Source organism: Tamandua tetradactyla, chromosome 9, assembly GCF_023851605.1.
Source record: "Tamandua tetradactyla isolate mTamTet1 chromosome 9, mTamTet1.pri, whole genome shotgun sequence".
Classification (NCBI taxonomy): Eukaryota; Metazoa; Chordata; class Mammalia; order Pilosa; family Myrmecophagidae; genus Tamandua; species Tamandua tetradactyla.
Window position 1 is genome coordinate 111,679,906 of NC_135335.1, and position 19,629 is coordinate 111,699,534.

Sequence of the window (19,629 nt, forward strand, 5' to 3'; positions counted from 1 at the left end):
CTTTGTCACAGTTAGCTGAAGTGGATATTTTTAAGGAACCTTATTTAATTAATATGCCTACATGATCTAGATATGATTAACTGTTCCACATTTTAAAAAATTATCTAAAGGGTCATTTGTCCTAACTGTGATTTTGCTGGATAGAGTGCTTCTCAATGATTTGAGGTGCTCCTGTGTCCATGATGACATGTTCAAGGGTGAGGGGAGTGAGAAAATTGAACAGTAAAAGTTATAGGCATTGTGGAAACCAATTAAAACCAATGTATGAGACACACCCATGAAAATTTGCAGGCTCAAGGACTAGTACATTTCTTTATAAACATTTTTGAAAATTGCCTTTATTACTTACTTGTTCATAATAGAGGTAGTCCTTATTAATCAGCAAGTTAAATAGTATCTTCAGAGCTAAAATATTTCTATATTTTGTGTGAAGTGCAACTTCACACAATAGTTCACTTTTTAAAAACTGTTAAAGCAACATTGCTTATGGTCCCAATAGTAGAGTCAATAAAATGAAATTACTGCATTGATTGCTTCAGTCAGTTTCAGTGTTTGTTTATCTTTTAGTTATATAGTAGTATAATTATTATTAAAGTAATTGTTTATTATAATTTTGATAGATTACTGACAAGAACATTCCAGTTTAATTTATTTGCAAGTGATGGTGTAATATGGCAACAAATTATATATTACAGACTGTAAAAATGAATATATTTTAGCATCATTGTAATATATTTCCTAGTTTTAATTTATTAAAGCTGCCAAATTCAAAATTTTATTGAGAATTTGGCTTATACCGAGGTATATTGGAGATGATCATATGTTAAGTGACTATCCAGAAAGAATGCTTTAAAAATAGCAAATGTGGAAGACTCTAAAATAATTTTCTAGCAATTAGAAACTTAAATATAAAAGTTATTCTTGCTCTATATTGTAAATAAATGAAAATAATAACTTTGAAATTTTGAAAAGGTGCTTAATTCATGGGTTAGGTATTTCTATAAACCTCGGTTATAGTATTTATTTTCTGACAAGGGGATACCCTCTTTTATTCAGTTTAGAGAAAAACAGTAGAAAATTAATTTCTTTTTTGTATTAGTGACATTATTTTTAATCACTCACACACATTTTATTTGACCAGACTTCTTAGCTAAGAGTCAGTGGGTCTTAGATTAATATAGTGACACAGCAGGATCCCTGTTGGTTTTGTTTGGTCACACAGGAATTACAGGGGAGCAAGTGTTCAGTGTCTCCTTTGCAAAGATAAACTGAGCATAGCAGCATAGAAATCATGTGAGTTAGCAAATTGAGTACAAGCCGTGGTTAAGGTCAGAAACAATAATAATGGTTAAAAAAAATCAATCTTAATTCAGGCAAAAAGATAAATCTTAGAGCCAAAAATCTAAGTTAAATTAATGACTTAGCTCTTTGGCTCATTCTGTGTTTACTAACTAATGTATAGTTATATAAACATTCATTAAGTGTTTGCAATATGCCATGCGTTTGGGTAATAAAAGGATGATTACAATACAGATCCTGCCTCTTTTTTAATGAGGGAGCTAAGTATACAAAGTATAAAGTAAAAGTTACCTATTATTAATGGTAATTTTAAAGAAATTTAAAATAATTGGTTGGGAAATTTAGATTTCTCTTTTTTTTTACATTTTAATGAATTTTTGTGCCTTCTAGGCATCTTTTAGTGGCAGACATCATGATAGAAAGTGTTAGTTGAAACTACAAAATGCAATTTAAAATTTTGAAGCTTAGGGGCACAAATGAAGATTGATATTGAAGCAGAACCTATGCTGTTATAACATTTGGCTAGCTTTAAGTATGTTTTGTCAGTAAGCCTTAACTGAGCATTTATGTTGGGAAACACCTAGCACTGTAAACTGGATTTAGACACCAAACTTCTTTTTTTATCCAGCCTAGTCTTTTGTTTTTTAACATTAATTTTTTAATTATCATGCAATAAAATTGACTTGTTCTTGGCATACAGCTTTACGAAATTTATTGTGTATATCAATTCATGTAACCATCATCACTGTAATCAGGATACAGAACAAGTCCATCACCCCCCCAAAAAATCCCTTATGCTGTGTCTTTATGGTCACACCTAATCTCTGGCAACCACTGATCTGCTCTCCATCACTTTAATTTTGTCTTTTTATTAATATTATGAAAATGGAATCATACAGTGTAAACCTTTTGAAACTGGCTTTTTTACTCAGCATGATTATCTGTGAAATTCATATAAATTGTTGCATGTATCAATAATTCGTTTTTTATTACTGAGTAGTATTCCATTATGTGGCTGTACCAGAATTGCTTATCCATTCACCGGTTGAAGAATATGTGTGGGTTGTTTGTAGGTTTAGGCAATTATGAATGGAACTGCTATAAACATTCATATATAGGTCTTTTTTTTTTTGCATGGGCAGGATCAGGAATCGAACCAGGTCTCTGGCATGGCAGGCAAGACCCCTGCCGACTGAGCCACTGTGGCCTGCCCTCATATATAGGTTTTTGCATGAACCAAAATTTTCATTTCTCTAGGGTAAATACCCAAGAGTGGGATTGATGAATCATGTGGTAAGTATGAGAACTTTATAAGAAGCTGTCAGACTGTTTTCCAGAGTGGCTATACCATTTTGCATTCCCAGCAGTAATAGTATGAGCATTAAAATTTTACTCCACATCCTTCCCAAGACTTGATATTCTCAATATTTTTTATTGTAGTCATACTAGTAGGTATGTAGTAGTGTCACATTCTGGTTTTAGTTTGTGTTTCCGTAATGGCAAATGATGTTGAATATTTCTCATGTGTTTACCGTTTGTATATATTTTTTCATGAAGTGTCTACTCATATTTTTGTTCGTTTTTCATTGGATTGTTTGTTTTACTCAGTTTGAGAGTTCTTTATATATATTACACTTTCTTTTCAAATTTTACATTTCAAGTTTTACATTAAGAATTATGATTAATTTTGAGTTACTTTTGTTATGAGGTGTGAGCTTTAGGTTGAGGTCCATTTCTTTGCATAGAGATACCCAGATGTTCATTTCTCAGTTGAAAAGCTTTTGTCCCTGGAGTGAGTGGGTGGTGATGTCATCAACATGGTAACATAAACTGCTACTGAAAATCTTTTCCTAGAGATTCAGTGTTAAAAAATAACAATTCTGAATTGTTCCGATATCTGGAGGAGGGTATGGACTGGAGAGTGATCCTTCAGATCCCGAATTGAAGTAGAAGAATATCAGGGAGGAAATTTCCATCAAGAAAAGGCCTGTCCTCCCAGCTCCTTCCCCCCTGCCCCCCGATCTCATAGTATGAAATGGATAGAAAAACAACAACAAGGACACCTCCCAACAGGGATGTAGAATATGTGTTCCCTCACAGCAGTGGGATAAACCCTCACTGTTTGGAGACCTGAGGGACAGGGTGAACATTTCAAGACCCAGTCAGTGTGTGTGTGTGAGAGAGAGAGAGAGAATCTGACAAAACGTGGACAAAAGCTGGGTTTCTCCCTTGGGTCCAAAGTCTTTCCCCACCCTGTGAGGAATGGCAATGAGAGATCTGGTCCCTGCCTGGGGAAAGGCTAAAGACTGGGGCATTGGGGGTGTGTTCCACCACAAATAAAGTAGGGGACACAGACCAGTATTAAGCCAGATTTTGACTGGCAAAAGAGGTAACAGGAACCTTGCAGTCAGCCTGACCAGATGAGGTGCAGCCTGTGCTGTGAAAGGCACACAGTTCTGAGAATGATTAAGTTTTTGAACAGTGTCATCTGCCAGGAAGAACAGAAAGTGCAAGAGAATTAAAGGGCTTTTTCAGAGACTACCATGAATATTATTTCAGTTTGACTGGAGTGGATTTAGACTCCCTGCATGAGAACTTGCCCCTGTTTTGACTGAAAAACATGGATGACCCAACTTTTTTTTTTTTTTTTTTTTTTTTTTTTTTTTTTTTAAAGAGAGAGGGAGGAAAGGAAGGAAAGACAGAGAAGGAAGGAAGGATGGGAGGAAGAAAGGGAAACATTTTTAAACATTTTCTTGTTTTATTATATTTTGTTTGTTTGTTTGTTTTTTACATGGGCTGGGGCCGGGAATCGAACCGGGGTCCTCCGGCACGGCAGGCAAGCACTCTTGCCCGCTGAGCCACCGCGGCCCGCCCAGGATGACCCAACTTTTAAAGCAGGGCCCTAAAACAAACTCTAGGTCTTGCAGGATGGTGAGAAACAGAGCACCACCAGGAGACAGCAAATTTGTTTTACCACAGACACAGACATTGCTGTGGTGCAAAATACCTGCTCTCATCACTGAGTCAAGCCACTGTAGGTGCCTGATTTTGGAGCAAGTCTAGGGAACAGAACAAAATCACACAACTGGCCAGTGAGAGAGACAAACAGAGAACAAATCCAACCAACAGGAAAATCCTAGGCAAGAGAGATATAATGACTTCTAGAGTAAACTAAGCACTCATACCAGGAAGAACGAAGATTGGCCCAACCAAAGGAATAAATTAACACCTCAACTGAAATGCAGGAATTGAAACAACTAATAAATGGTGATAAAAACGATCTTCTAAATCAGTTCAGTGAGTTGAAGAAAAATATATAAAAAGGAAGGATATAAAGAAGACACAAGTTGTCTATACAGAAGAACTTGAAACCTTGAAAAAAACAAATGGTAAAACTGAAGGGAATGAAAGGTACAATAAAACAGATGAAAACAAAGTGAAGACATACAAGAGCAGATTTGAAGAGGCAGAAGAAAGGATTAGTGAACTAGAAAATAGGAGATCTGAAATTCTATCCACAAAGAACAAATAGGAGAAAAAATTGGAAAAATTTGATCAGAGTTGTAGGGAACTGAATGAGAACATGAAGCACATGATTATATATGTTATGTGTCCCAGAAGTAGAAGAGAAGGGAAACGGGGCAAAAAGAATAATAGAAGAAATAATCAATGAAATTTCCCAACTCTTATGAAAGTTGTAAAATTACAGGTCCAAGAAGCACAGTGTACCCCAAACGAAATAGATCCAAATAGATCTATGCCAAGACACTAGATTGTCACATGTCAAAGACAAAGACAGAATTTTGAAAGCAGCAAGAGAAAAGTGATCTATTACATACAAGGGAAGCTCAGTAAGAGTAAGTGTGGATCTCTCAGCTGAAACCATAGAGGAGAGAAGGCAGTGGGATGATATATTTAAGATACAGAAAGAGAAAAACTGTGAACCAAGATATCTATATCTGGCAAAACTGTCTGTCAAAAATGAGGGAGAGTTTGAAATATTTACAGATAAACAGACAGTTCATAGACAAGAGATTTGCTTTACAATCAATACTAAAGGGAAACTATAGGCAGATAGGAAAAGACAGGAGAGAGAAGTTGGGAGAAGTCTGTAGAAATGAAAATTAGCAGAAAGGGTAAATAATGGGGTTAAAAGAGAAAAAATAAAAGATACAACAGGTAAAATCTAAAATAATAAAAGGCTGAAAAAAATACAACCCTTACTGTTATAACATTAGATGTCAAGAATTAACCTCTCCAATCAGAAGTCATAATTTGCAAAATGGATAACAAACAAACAGGATCCTTCTATATAATGTCTACTAGAGACTCACTTAAGTCCCAAGAATGAAAACATGCATGCCTGTGGCTCCCTGTAAGGTGATTTACTTCTTCCAGTCAATGTGCCTACTTTAGAAGCTCCAGAAGAAGGGCTAAGGAAGTATAAGTACTGAGGCAGAGATGCATTTGTGAGGTGTTAGCAGCAAATGACAGTCATTCTGAGGCTTTGGAAAGCCAAGAAGGATGAGCAGGCCCTAAAGAAAAGGAACATCTCTGAGCTTTCCCTTAACCCATCTTCTGAGAAACCCACCAGAGTGGTCAGCCTCACCTTGGATGAAATAATCAGTGGAATCCAACAATCCAGATCCAGAACTATGTTTCCAGGCTACCCAGGCAGCCATAAAAATGCTGTTCCAGGAACATTTTTGTTGACTATTGAAGCAGGGCTTGTTCTCCAACTGGGGAGTTTCTGAAACCATCACTTTACCCCTGCTTGCAGTTCAAGGCAGCCTGGGTTCTGACCAACATTGCTTCAGGGACATCAGAGCAGACCCAAGCTGTTGTGCAAGGAGTCATCTAACCCTTGAAGGAGTTCCTGTCTTCCCCCCACATGCCTGTGCAAACAGGCAGTGTGGGCTCTGGGTAATATAGTAGGTAGCCCAGAGTTCCGAGACATCATTATCTTGAGCAATGCCATCCCACGTCTGCTGCCCCTGGTTTCATTAACCATACAGGTCACATTTCTGTTAAGCATCACATGGATCTTGTCCAACCTGTGCTGAAACAAGTACCTGTACCCTTGCCCCAAAGCAGTGAAGCAAATGTTGCCTGTCTTGTACCTCTTGCAGCATCATGACAGTGAAGTTCTCTTGGATACCTGCTGGGTCCTGTCCTACCCCACTGATGACTGCAATGAGTATATTGGCCAAGTGATAGACACAGGGGTCCTGCCCAGGCTGGTCCAGCTGATGAGAAGTTCAGAACTCACTGTCGTGACCCCTTCTCTCCATGTCATGGACAACATTGTCACAGGAATGGATTACCAAACTTAGGTGACCATTGATGCAGGCTTGCTGAGTGTGCTGCCCCTGCTCCTAGAGTACCCCCAGTCTTCCATCTAGAGAAGGCAGCCTGAGTGCTGAGCAGTGTGGCCACAGGGCCTTCCCAGTACATCCAGCAACTGATTGCATATGGCACAATGCCATCCCTAGTGGCTTTGCTGAAAAATGGAGAATTTAAAGTCCAGAAAGAGGCTGTATAGACAGTGGCTAACTTCACAACTGGTAGAACCATGGACTAGTTAATCTAGCTTGTCCACTCTGGAGTTTTGGAGCTGCTGGTGAATCTGCTTACTCTCTAAGATGCCAAAATTGTTCTCATCTTCCTTGATATCATCTCTTATATCCTCCAGATGGCAGGTAAACTTTCTGAGGAGAAAATATGCCTTCTGATTGAAGAACTTGGAGGGGTGGATAAAATTGAGGATCTACAACTTCACAAGAACCATCAGATTGCCCAGACTTCTTTGAGCATTATCGAGAACCACTCTTTTGAGGAAGAAGATGGCATGATTCTCCCCAACCTAGACCAAGAGCCCCCTGTTCAAGCTCTAAACCTTCACAAAAAAAGCTTAAACCTTCACAGTTGCTAAACCTAAACCTTCTCAAAAAAAAAAAAAGCCTAAACCTTCAGTTTCTAAACCAACTGCCAAACCCTAAAGGATCACTTATTTAGGAAGCATTACTCCTAATGCCTTAGCATATCACAGGTATAAAGCTTTTAATACTTAATGTTAATAAAATTTTCTGAGATTTTCACCTTTGTCAAAAAAACAATAACAAACAAACAGGTTGAAAGTGAAAGGTTGGAAAAAGGTATTCCATGCAAATGACAGCCATAAGAGAACAGGCATAGCTATACTACAATCAAATTAAACTTCAAATGTAAAACAATTAAAGAGACAAAGAAGGACACTATATTAATAAAAGGAGCAATTCATCAGGAAAACTTAATGACAAATAGCTGTGCACCAAGCCAGAATGCCCCTAAACACATGAGGCAACTGTCAACACTGAAAGGAGAAATTGACACTTCTACAGTAGCATTTGGAGACTTCATCACACCTCTCTCATTAATGGATAGAACATCTAGACAGAGGTTCAATAAGGAAATAGAGATCTTGAGTTATACGACAAAAGAACTTGACTTAACAGATATTTATAGAAGATTACAACAACAGCAAGATACACATTCTTCTCAAGTGTACATGGATCATTCTCTAGGATAGACAACATATTGGGACACAAAGCAGGTCTCAGTAAAGGAGAGATATTGGAAGTATACAAAGCACTTTCTCAGATCATAGTGGAATGAAGTTGGGAATCAGTAACAGGCAGAAGCCTGGAAAATTCACAATTTTCTAAAAGCTAAACAATACACTCTTAAACAACCAAGGGGTCAAGGAAGAAATTACAAGAGAAATCAATAAATATCTTTGGGCAAATGAAAATGAGAACATAGCATATTAAAACTTACGGGATGCAGCAAAGGCAGTAACGAGAGGGAAATTTCTTGCCCTAAATACCTTTATTAAAAAAAGAGTAAAAATTAAAGAATTAACTGCTCACCGGAAGGAACTAGAGAAAGAACAGCAAAATAACCCCAAAGCACACAGAAGGAAAGAAATAACAAAGACTAGAGCAGAAATAAATGAAATTGGGAACATGAAAACTATATTGATAATCAGTAAAACTGGAAATTGGTTCTTTTGAAAAGTCAGTAAATAGATAGATCCTTAGCTAAGCTGACAAAAAATAAAGAGTATGCAAATAAGTAAAATCAGAAATCGAAGGGAACATAACTACTGACCCCACAGAAATAAAAGAGATAGTGAAAGGGTACTATGAACAGCTATATGCTAACAAACTGGATGACTTAGACAAGATCAGTAACTTCCTAGAAAAGCGTGAAAAAGCAATATGGACTCAAGAAGAAATGGAACACCTCATCAAATGAATCATAAGAAAAGAGATTGAATTAGTGAACAAAAATCTTTCCAAAAAGTAAAATTCAGGACCAGATGTCTTCATGTGTGAATTAAAATTCAAGAATGAATTACTACCAATTCTGCTCAAACTCTTTACAAAAAAACTTGAAGGGGAAGAAGAGCTGTCTAACTCATTCTGTGAAGCTAACATCATCCTGATACTAAATCCGGGCAAAGATACTACAAGAAAAGAAAATTACAAACCAATCTCTTAAATAACTGTAGATGCAAAAATCCTCTATAAAATACTTGCAAGTCAAAGCCAGCAACACGTTAAGAGAATTATACACTGTGACCAAGTGGGATTTATTCCAGGTATGCAAGTATGGTTCTCACAATAAATTAAAGAGGAGAAAACATAATCATCCTAACTGATGCAGAAAAACATTTGACAAAATTACCATCCTTTTTTTAAAAATATTTTTATTGAGAAATCTTCACACACATACAATCCATGCATGGTGTTCTCAGTGGCCCACAATATCATCACATAGTTGTGTATTTATCACCGCAATCATTTTTAGAATATTTGCATCACTCCAGAAAAAGAAATAAATAGAAAAAACTCATGCATCCCATACCCCTTACACCTTACCCCTCCCTCTTACTGACCACTAGTATTTCAATCTACTCAATTTTTTTTACCCCTTATCCCCCCGTTATTATTTTTCATCCATTTATCTTTAAATTTGTCTTTCTGTGTATACTCTGGATAAAAGGAGCATCAGACATAAGGTTTTCACAATCACACAGTCACATTGTAAAAGCTTATCATTATGCAGTCATCTTCGAGAATGAAGGCTACTGGAACACAGCTCAGCGGTTTGAAGTACTTCCTTCCAACCACTCTAATACATCATAAACTAAAAAGCGATGTTTATATGAAACTTTATTTTTCTTTCATTTCTCTCTTCCAACTTTTGATCAAGAAGGCTTTCTCAATCCCTTAATGCCAGATCCTGGCACATCCCGGGAGTTCTGTCCTTCATTGCCAGGGAGATTTACGTCCTTGGAAGTCATGTCCCACATAGGGGGAGTGAGTTCACTTGCTGAATTGGCTTAGAGAGAGAGATGCCACATCTGAGCAACAAAATGGGTTCTCTGGAGTTGACTCTTAGGCATAATAATAAGTAGGCTTAGCTTCTCCTTTGCAGGACTAAGTTTCATAGGGGCCAGCCCCAAGATTAAGGGCTTAGCCTATTGATTTGGTTATTCCCACTGCTTGCTAGAGTACCAGGAATTCCACAAATAGGGAAGTTTAATATTTCTACTTTTCTCACCAATTCCCCAAGGGGACTTCACAAAATTTCTTTATTCTCTGCTCACATTACTCTGGGATATATTGGGGCATCACACTAACCTGGGCAAACCAACAGGACCTCACAACCTATTCAAGTTCCCAATTACTTATGGTGTTCAACTAAACTGACTTTACAAGTTAAATTAGGTAATGCACTACCCAAAATATAAATTTTACACCAAATAAACATCTCTTCCTTTGATCTTGCACAGAAGTTGAAGTTTGAAAATATAGACCATTTCATCCCTTACCCCATCCTATCCAGATCAGCTTCATTCATATCTCTAGACGAAGCCTGATCACTTTTTCACCTTTTTTAAGAGTTACTGAATGGGGTAATGCTGACTTTCATAACTTCAGTGCCCTGAGTCTCAGATATCATATAAATACCCAGAGTTTCAGGGAATGACCAGGGAATATACAAATAGTTCAGTGTCTCAGAATTTAGAAATATCAGTTACAGCACCTGAATATATGTTACTGCTATGTAAGTGCTTACAGTCTAGGACCCTTTACAATAGGCTCCAACCTGATAATCCATGTTCTCAACTTCAGTTCACTGAATTGTATATTCTAGTTAGTCCATTTGTGTGAGCCATGATAATATTTGTCTTTTTTGTTTCTGCCATTTGATTCAACATACTGTCCTTAAGGTTCACTCACCTATGTGCATGCCTCACAACTTCATTCCTTCTTATAGCCACTCAGTCCATTGTATATAAACACCACAGTCCTTGCTTCCATTCCTCAGTTCTTGTACCCTTAGGCCACTTCCGTCCATTGCAAATCGGAGCACTGCCACCATAAAACACCAGTGTGCAAATTTCTATTTGTGTCCCCACTTCTAGTTTGTCCAAGTTTATACCTTGCACGGAGGTTGCAAGATCATATGGCCCCATGCCTAGCTTCCTGTGGAACCACCACACTGCCCTCTGGTGGGGCTGCACCTCTGAGCTTCTCTACCAGCAGTGAATAAAGTACATCTCTTTCTTCACATTTTCTCTAGCACTTGATCTCTGTTCATTTTAAACCAGTTTTATTCACACATTATACAATCCAACCTAAGAAAGTAGACATGACTTCCCCACCATAATTTATATGAAGACATTTCCTTATCTTCCCCAGAGAGTCTGTAATACTCCACCATGACCCCTGCTTGTTGACATGTAGTTTTGACATAATGCCTTTATGACATGCAGTGGAAGCATATTACAGTGTTACTGTTGACCGTAGACACTAGCTTGTATTGATTGTACCTTTTCTTGTATGCTATCCATTTTCAACCTCTTGCAATGTTGACATTCATTTTTTCTCTCCCACGCATTTTTGCATTTAATCCCCATCATTATCCACTCTAGACATTCCTAAATTATACAGTCGCAGTTTTTATCTGTCTTCCCTCTAGTTTTGTATGTGCCCCCAGCCCTTATCCCTCAACCATACTAGCATTCAGCTTCATCAGTGTACTTGTATTTGTGCTATCATCAAGTAGTATTGTGCTATCCATTTCTTAATTTTTATAAGCAGTCCTGTTGCAGTTTGTATTCCTTCAGCAACAGGTGCCCAATCTCAACCCTCTTTCTATCTATTGATAGCCTGTGTTCTTAACTTTAACTCTCAAAGTTCACTCATTAATGTTAGCTTATGTTAATGAGACTATACAATATTTGTGCTTTTGTTTCTGGCTAGTTTCACTCAGCATAATGTCTTCAAGGATCATCCACTTTGTTACCTCTTCATGATTTTATTCTGTCTTACAAATGAGTAGTATTCCATTGTATGTATATACCACAGTTTATTTAGCCACTCGTCAGTTGATGGACATTTAGGCTGTTTTCATCTCTCTCTTTTTTAAGTATTTTTATTGATAAACAACATACAACACAAACAAGCTTAACGTACAAACATACCATACATGGTGTCCAATCAGTGGCTCACAGTATAATCACATAGTAGTATATTCATCACCATGATCATTCTTTAGAACATTTGTGTCACTCCAGAAAAAGAAATAAAAACTTAAAAATAAAAACCTTATACATACTATACCCCTTACCCCTTCCTCTCATTGACCACTAGTATTTCCATCTACCCAATATAATTTAACCTTTATTCCCTCTATTTTTTTCTATATCTCTTACCACTCCCTTTCATTGAGCACTAATATTTTAAGCTACTCAATTTGTTTTAACATTTGTTCCCCCTATTATTTATTTATTTTTTAATCCATATTTTTTGCTCATCTGTCCATACCATAGATAAAAGGAGCACCAGACACAAGGTTTTCACAATCACAGTCACATTGCAAAAACTATGTCATTATACATTCATCTTCAAGAAACTTGGCTACCGGAACAAGCTTATACGTTTCAGGCATTTCTCTCTAGCCTGTAATACACCTTAAACTAAAAAGGGGTTGTCTATATAATGTATAAGAATAACCTCCAGGATAACCTCTAGACTCTGAAATCTTGCAGCCACTGACACTTCATTTTGTCTCACTTCTCTCTTCCCCCTTTTGGTCAAGAAGTTTTTCTCAGTCCCTTGATGCTGAGTCCCAACTCATTCTAGGATTTCTGTCCCACGTTGCCAGAGAGGTTTATACCCCTGGGAGTCATGTCCCACATAGAGGGGGGAGGGCAGTGAGTTTGCTTACCGTGTTGGCTTAGAGAGAGATAGGCCACATCTGAGCAACAAAAGAGGTTCTCTGGGGGGTGACTCTTAGGCCTAATTTTAAGTAGGCTTAGCCTATCCTTTGTAGGGACATGTATCATATGAACAAACCCCAAGATTCAGGGTTCAGCCTATTGATTTTGTTGTCTTCACTGCTTGTGAGAATATCAGGCCTTCTCCATATGGGGAAGCTGAATTTTCCCTCTTTCTCACCATTCCCCCAAAGGTACTTTGCAAATACTTTTTTATTCACTGTTCAAATCACTCCAGGATTTATCAGGGCATCACTCTAGACAAACCTACTAAATGAAATGACCTATTCAAGGTTCCATGTACTTAGGTTGTTCAATTAAACTGTCCATATAAGTTATATTAGGAAATGCACTATTCAAAATATTAATTTTGTACCAAATAAACATTTTTTGCTTTAGTCTCACGCATAAAGTTTTAAAATATGAATTACTATCTATTTTCAATACCCTGCAATATTGACATTACTTTGTTCTTCCTCATCCAAAAACATTTTTTAATTTGTACTTTTAGTCACTTTCCTTGTACACTCTAGGCATTCCTAGATTATACCATCATAGTGTTTATGGTCTATCTTTCCTTTTGATTTCATTTGTGCTCCTCCCTCTATCATTCTCACGTTCAGCTTCATTCAGTTGTACTAACATTACTGTATTACAGTTAGGTAGTATTGTGCCATCCATTTCTGAATTTTTACAATCAGTCCTGTTGCACAATCTTATCCCTTCAGGTTCACTTACCCAAAATCTACCCTATTTCTATCTCTTGATGGCCTCTGTTCTTAACTGAAGTTCTCCAAATTCATTCATTAATGTTAGTTCATATCATGAGACCGTACAGTAATTGTCCTTTTGTTTCTGGCTAATCTCACACAACTTAATGTCCTCAAGGTCCATCCATATTGTTTAATACTTCATCACATTATTCTGTCATACAGCTGTATGATATTCCATTGTATGTATATAGCACGGCTTGTTTAGCCACTCATCTATTGATGAACATTTGGGCTATTTCCATCTCTTGGGAATTGTAAATAATGCTATAAACATTGGTGAGCATATGTCCATCTGTGTCTTTGCCCTCATGTCCTCTGAGTAGATACCTAGCAATGGTATTGCTGAACCATGTGGCAATTTTATACTTAGCATCCTGAGGAGCCGCCAAACTGCCTTCTACAGCAGTTGTACCATTTTACATTTCCACCAAAAGTGGATAAGTGTGCCTCTTTTTCCACATCGTCTCCAACACTTGTCATTTTCTGTTTTATTGATAATGGCCATTCTGGTGGGTATGAGATGATACCTCATTGTGGTTTTGATTTGCATTTCCTTAATAGCCAGTGAAGTTGAGCATCTTTCCATGTTCCTTTTGGCCATTTGTATTTCCTCTTCTGAGAAGTGTCTGTTCATGTCTTTTGCCCATTTTGTAATTGAGTTGTTTGTCTTTTTGTTGTTGAGTTGAACAATCTCTATATATTCTGGATACTAGATCCTTATCTGATATATCATTTCCAAATATTGTCTCCCATTGTGTAGGTTGTCTTTTTACTTTCTTGACAAAGTTCTTTGATGCATAAAAGTGTTTAATTTTGAGGAGTTCCCATTTATCTATTTCTTTCTTCATTGTTTGTGCTTTGGGTGTAAGATCTAGGAAACTGCCTTCTATTACAAGTTTTATAAGATATTTACCTACATTTTCTTCTAGAAGGTTTATGGTCTTTGATCTAATATTTACGTCCTTAATCCATTTTGACTTAATTTTTGTATAGAGTGTGAGAAATGGATCCTCTTACATTCTTTTGCATGTGAGTATCCATTTCCCTAGGCACCATTTATTGAAGAGACTGTTCTGTCCAAAATGAGTTGACTTGACTGCCTGATCAAAGATCAGTTGTCCATAGATGAGAGGGCTTATATCTGAATGCTCTGTTAGATTCCACTGGTCAGTATAGCTATCTTTATACCAGTACCATGCTGTTTTGACCACTGTAGCTTTGTAATATGTCTTTGTCATGGTTAGGGACAGGTGTCAACTTGGCCATGTTGTGGTACCTGTTCGTCTGATTGGGTAAGCACTGGCCTGTCTGTTGCAATGAGGACATTTCATAGGATTAGGTTATGATCACGTTAGCTACATCCACAGCTGATTCCATTTGTGATCAGCCAAAGGGGAGTGTCTTCTGCAATTAGTGATGCTAAATGCAATCATGGGAAGCCTTTTAAGGAGAACTCAGAGGAGATAAGTTGCATTCCTGCTTTGGCTGGCGAGCCTCTCCTGTGGAGTTCATCCAGGCCATCCATTGGAGTCATCAGCTTCGCAGCCTGCCCTGTGGATTTTGGACTCTGCGTTCCTACGGTCACGTGAGACACTTTTATAAATTTTATATTTGCAAGTGTTCCCTGTTGATTCTGTTTCTCTAGAGAACCCTAACTAATACATCTTGGTACCAGGAGTGGTTCTTAAGGAACAGAATCTTAAAAATGGGTTTTTATGAATGGTTTTCTACTCTGACTGGGCTCAGAGACACTAAGGACTCTGATTCCCATAATCAGAATGACACTCCCAATCCATGGACTGAGTTGGCAAAGGAGATAGTCAAAATATCATCATTCGATTCTCCTAGTGCTTCGCTTGTACGAAGCCAGACTCTGGGGGATAATGTTCTTGACACCTTTACAGAGTTTTGTAGAAATAAGAGTTATAGAGATGTTGGGTGGTTGTTGTTAGATACACTGTCTGCATTAAAGGGTGAAAGGGATGGGCTTAAGGCTTCAAACAAGAAGCTTAAGTGCCGTCTGAAAGATGTAGAGGTTTCTATGAGTATCCTCAAGGAAAATTTTATTTCCTGTAGCCGTAGACTTGAGATCTCTGAAAATCAGACTCAGAATCTTATTGTTAGAGTAGCAACTTTACAACGTAAACTGAAATCTGAGTCTTGCATGGTGTCTGCCGTTAAAGTGAGGGCATTGATTGGAAAGGAGTGGGACCCTGAAAAATGGGATGGTGACATATGGATTGATAATGATGTTGGGGGTGAGGTTGAAACCCTAGACCATGCTGAGCCTTCTTTAGATAACCCTGTAATAGTCTGCCCTGAGGACATAGCCGCCCCACCTTCAGCCTGCCTTGAGGAATTGGCCACCCAACCTCCTCCTGAAGGGATTAGCCCTAGAGTTATTAATCCTGTTTCACCAGATGAAACTGCAAATGAAAGCCCTGAAGCAAATGGCTTGGAAGATATTTCTAATTCTTTTCATGACCCACCCCCACCACCCCTCATTTCTTCTAGACCTATAACTAGACTAAAGTCCCAACAGGCCCCTAAAGGTGAGGTACAAAGTATCACACATGAGGAGGTACGTTATACTCCAAAAGAACTGTGTGAGTTTTCCAATTTATATAGACAGAAATCAGGGGAATATGTGTGGCAATGGATTTTAAGAGTGTGGGATAATGGTGGGAGGAATATAAGGCTGGATCAGGCTGAATTTATTGATATGGGCCCACTAAGCAGAGATTCTGCATTCAATGTTATAGCTAGAGCAGTTAGAAAAGGTGTTAACAGCTTGTTTGGGTGGTTGGTTGAAACATGGATCAAAAGGTGGCCAACATTACCTGAGGTTGAAATGCCAGAACTGCCCTGGTATAATGTAGATGAGGGGATCCAGAGGCTTAGAGAGATTGGGATGTTAGAGTGGATTTATCATGCAAAGCCTGCTCTTACACCCCAGGAATGTCCAGAAGATGCACCTTTTACCAGAACAGTGAGAAATAAGTTTGTGAGACTAGCACCATCATCCCTCAAGAGCTCTGTGGTTGCAATTCTCTGTAGGTCAGATATTACTGTAGGAACTGCTGTCACTGAGCTGGAATCCTTAAACACAATGGGGATGACAGGATCCCGAGTTGGCAGAAGCCAGGTGGCAGCACTTAATCACCAAAGACAGGGTAGACGTGGGTATTATAATAGACAACAAACTCAAAGGAGGCATCAAAATTATATGACACGCAGAGATTTGTGGCATTGGCTAGTAAATCATGGGGTGCCTAGAAATACAATAGAAGGGCAGTCTACTAAATTCTTGTTGGAGCTGTATAAACAAAAGAGTTCTAGGTCAAGGGAACAGAAGTCTAACCTGAATTACAAAAACACAGAATCACGGCCCCTTAATCAATTTCCAGACTTGAAACAGTTTACAGACCCTGAGCCCCTTGAATGAAGGGGAGGCCAGGTCCCTATGGGGAAGAAACCTGTTACACTGCCACAAATTTATACTGTTGACCTTCCTCTAAGTCTTCCTCAAGGAGACCGACGGCCTTTTACCAGGGTAACTGTGCATTGGGGAAAAGGAAATGATCAGATATTTCGGGGATTATTAGACACTGGTTCAGAAGTGACATTAATTCCAGGGGACCCAAAACGTCACTCTGGACCACCAGTCAGAGTGGGGGCTTATGGAGGCCAGGTGATCAATGGAGTTTTAGCTCAGGTCCGTCTCACAGTGGGTCCAGTGGGCCCCCGGACCCATCCTGTAGTTATTTCCCCAGTTCCGGAATGTATAATTGGCATAGACATACTGAGCAACTGGCAGAATCCCCACGTTGGTTCTCTAACTCGTGCAGTGAGGGCTATTATGGTGGGAAAGGCCAAGTGGAAGCCACTAGAACTGCCCCTACCAAGCAAAATAGTAAATCAAAAGCAATACCGTATTCCTGGAGGGATTGCAGAGATTACTGCCACTCTTAAGGACTTGAAAGATGCAGGGGTGGTGATTCCCACCACATCCCCATTCAACTCTCCTATTTGGCCTGTGCAGAAAACAGATGGGTCTTGGAGAATGACAGTGGATTATCGTAAACTCAACCAGGTGGTAACTCCAATTGCAGCTGCTGTTCCAGATGTAGTATCATTGCTTGAGCAAATCAATACATCCCCTGGTACCTGGTATGCAGCTATTGATCTGGCAAATGCTTTTTTCTCAATAGCTATTAGTAAGGACCACCAGAAACAGTTTGCTTTCAGCTGGCAAGGTCAGCAATATACTTTCACTGTCCTACCTCAGGGGTATATCAACTCTCCAGCCCTATGTCATAATCTTGTTCGCAGAGACCTTGATCGTTTCTCCCTCCCACAAGACATCACACTGGTCCATTATATTGATGATATCATGTTGATTGGACCTAGTGAACAAGAAGTAGCAACTACTCTAGATTTACTGGTAAGGCATTTGCGTGTCAGAGGATGGGAGATAAATCCAACAAAAATACAGGGGCCTTCCACCTCAGTAAAATTTCTAGGTGTCCAGTGGTGTGGGGCTTGTCGAGATATCCCTTCTAAGGTGAAGGATAAATTACTGCATCTGGCCCCTCCCACAACCAAAAAAGAGGCACAACGCCTAGTTGGTCTTTTTGGATTTTGGCGACAACATATTCCTCATTTGGGTGTGCTACTCCGGCCCATTTATCGAGTGACCAGAAAAGCTGCCAATTTTGAGTGGGGACCTAAACAAGAGGAGGCTCTGCGACAGGTCCAGGCTGCTGTGCAAGCTGCTCTGCCACTTGGGCCATATGATCCAGCAGATCCAATGGTGCTGGAAGTGTCAGTGGCAAATAGAGATGCTGTCTGGAGCCTTTGGCAGGCCCCAGTAGGAGAATCACAACGCAGACCCTTAGGATTTTGGAGCAAAGCCTTACCATCTGCTGCAGATAACTACTCTCCTTTTGAGAAACAGCTTTTGGCCTGCTACTGGGCCTTAGTAGAGACTGAACGCTTAACCATGGGCCACCAAGTTACCATGAGACCTGAGTTGCCTATCATGAGTTGGGTGTTGTCTGACCCACCAAGCCATAAAGTTGGGCGTGCACAGCAGCACTCTATTGTAAAGTGGAAATGGTATATACGAGATAGAGCCAGAGCAGGTCCTGAAGGCACAAGTAAGTTACATGAAGAAGTGGCACAGATGCCCATGGTTTCCACTCCTGCTGCCACATTACCTTCTCTTTCCCAGACCAGAGCTATGGCCTCTTGGGGAGTTCCTTACAGTGAATTGACTGAGGAAGAGAAAACTCGGGCCTGGTTTACAGATGGTTCAGCACGATATGCAGGTACCACCCGAAAGTGGACAGCTGCAGCATTACAACCCCTTTCTGGGGTGTCTTTAAAGGAAAGTGGTGAGGGGAAATCCTCCCAGTGGGCAGAACTTCGAGCAGTGCACCTGGTTGTTCATTTTGCTTGGAAGGAAAACTGGCCAGAGGTGCGTTTGTATACTGACTCATGGGCTGTTGCTAATGGTTTGGCTGGATGGTCAGGGACTTGGAAAGACCATAATTGGAAAATTGGGGACAAAGAGGTCTGGGGAAGAAGTATGTGGATAGACCTTTCTGAGTGGGCTAAAAACATGAAGATATTTGTGTCCCATGTGAATGCACACCAGAGGGTGACTTCAGTAGAGGAAGATTTTAATAATCAAGTGGATAAGATGACCCGTTCTATGGATACCATTCAGTCTCTTTCCCCAGCAACTCCTGTTATTGCCCAATGGGCTCATGAACAAAGTGGTCATGGTGGTAGGGATGGAGGTTATGCATGGGCTCAGCAGCATGGACTTCCACTCACCAAGGCTGACCTGGCTACAGCCACTGCTGAGTGCCCAATCTGCCAGCAGCAGAGACCCACACTCAGCCCCCGATATGGCAGCATTCCCCGAGGTGACCAGCCAGCTACATGGTGGCAGGTTGATTACATTGGACCACTCCCTTCATGGAAGGGGCAGCGATTTGTTCTAACTGGAATAGACACATACTCTGGATATGGGTTTGCTTTCCCTGCACGCAATGCTTCTGCCAAAACTACTATCCGTGGGCTTACAGAATGCCTTATCCATCGCCATGGTATTCCACATAGCATTGCTTCGGATCAAGGAACACACTTCACAGCAAATGAAGTGCGGGAATGGGCACATGCTCATGGAATTCTCTGGTCTTACCATGTTCCCCATCA

General features: G+C 39.4%; 1 protein-coding gene and 1 pseudogene across 12 annotated transcripts in view; both read left to right on the forward strand.

Moving 5' to 3' along the window:
• Positions 1-19,629, forward strand: part of RNF180 (ring finger protein 180) — a 337,143-nt gene that overhangs the window by 81,608 nt on the left and 235,906 nt on the right. The window lies entirely within an intron of this gene.
• On the forward strand, positions 4,228-8,017 carry LOC143646383 (importin subunit alpha-8 pseudogene; annotated as a pseudogene).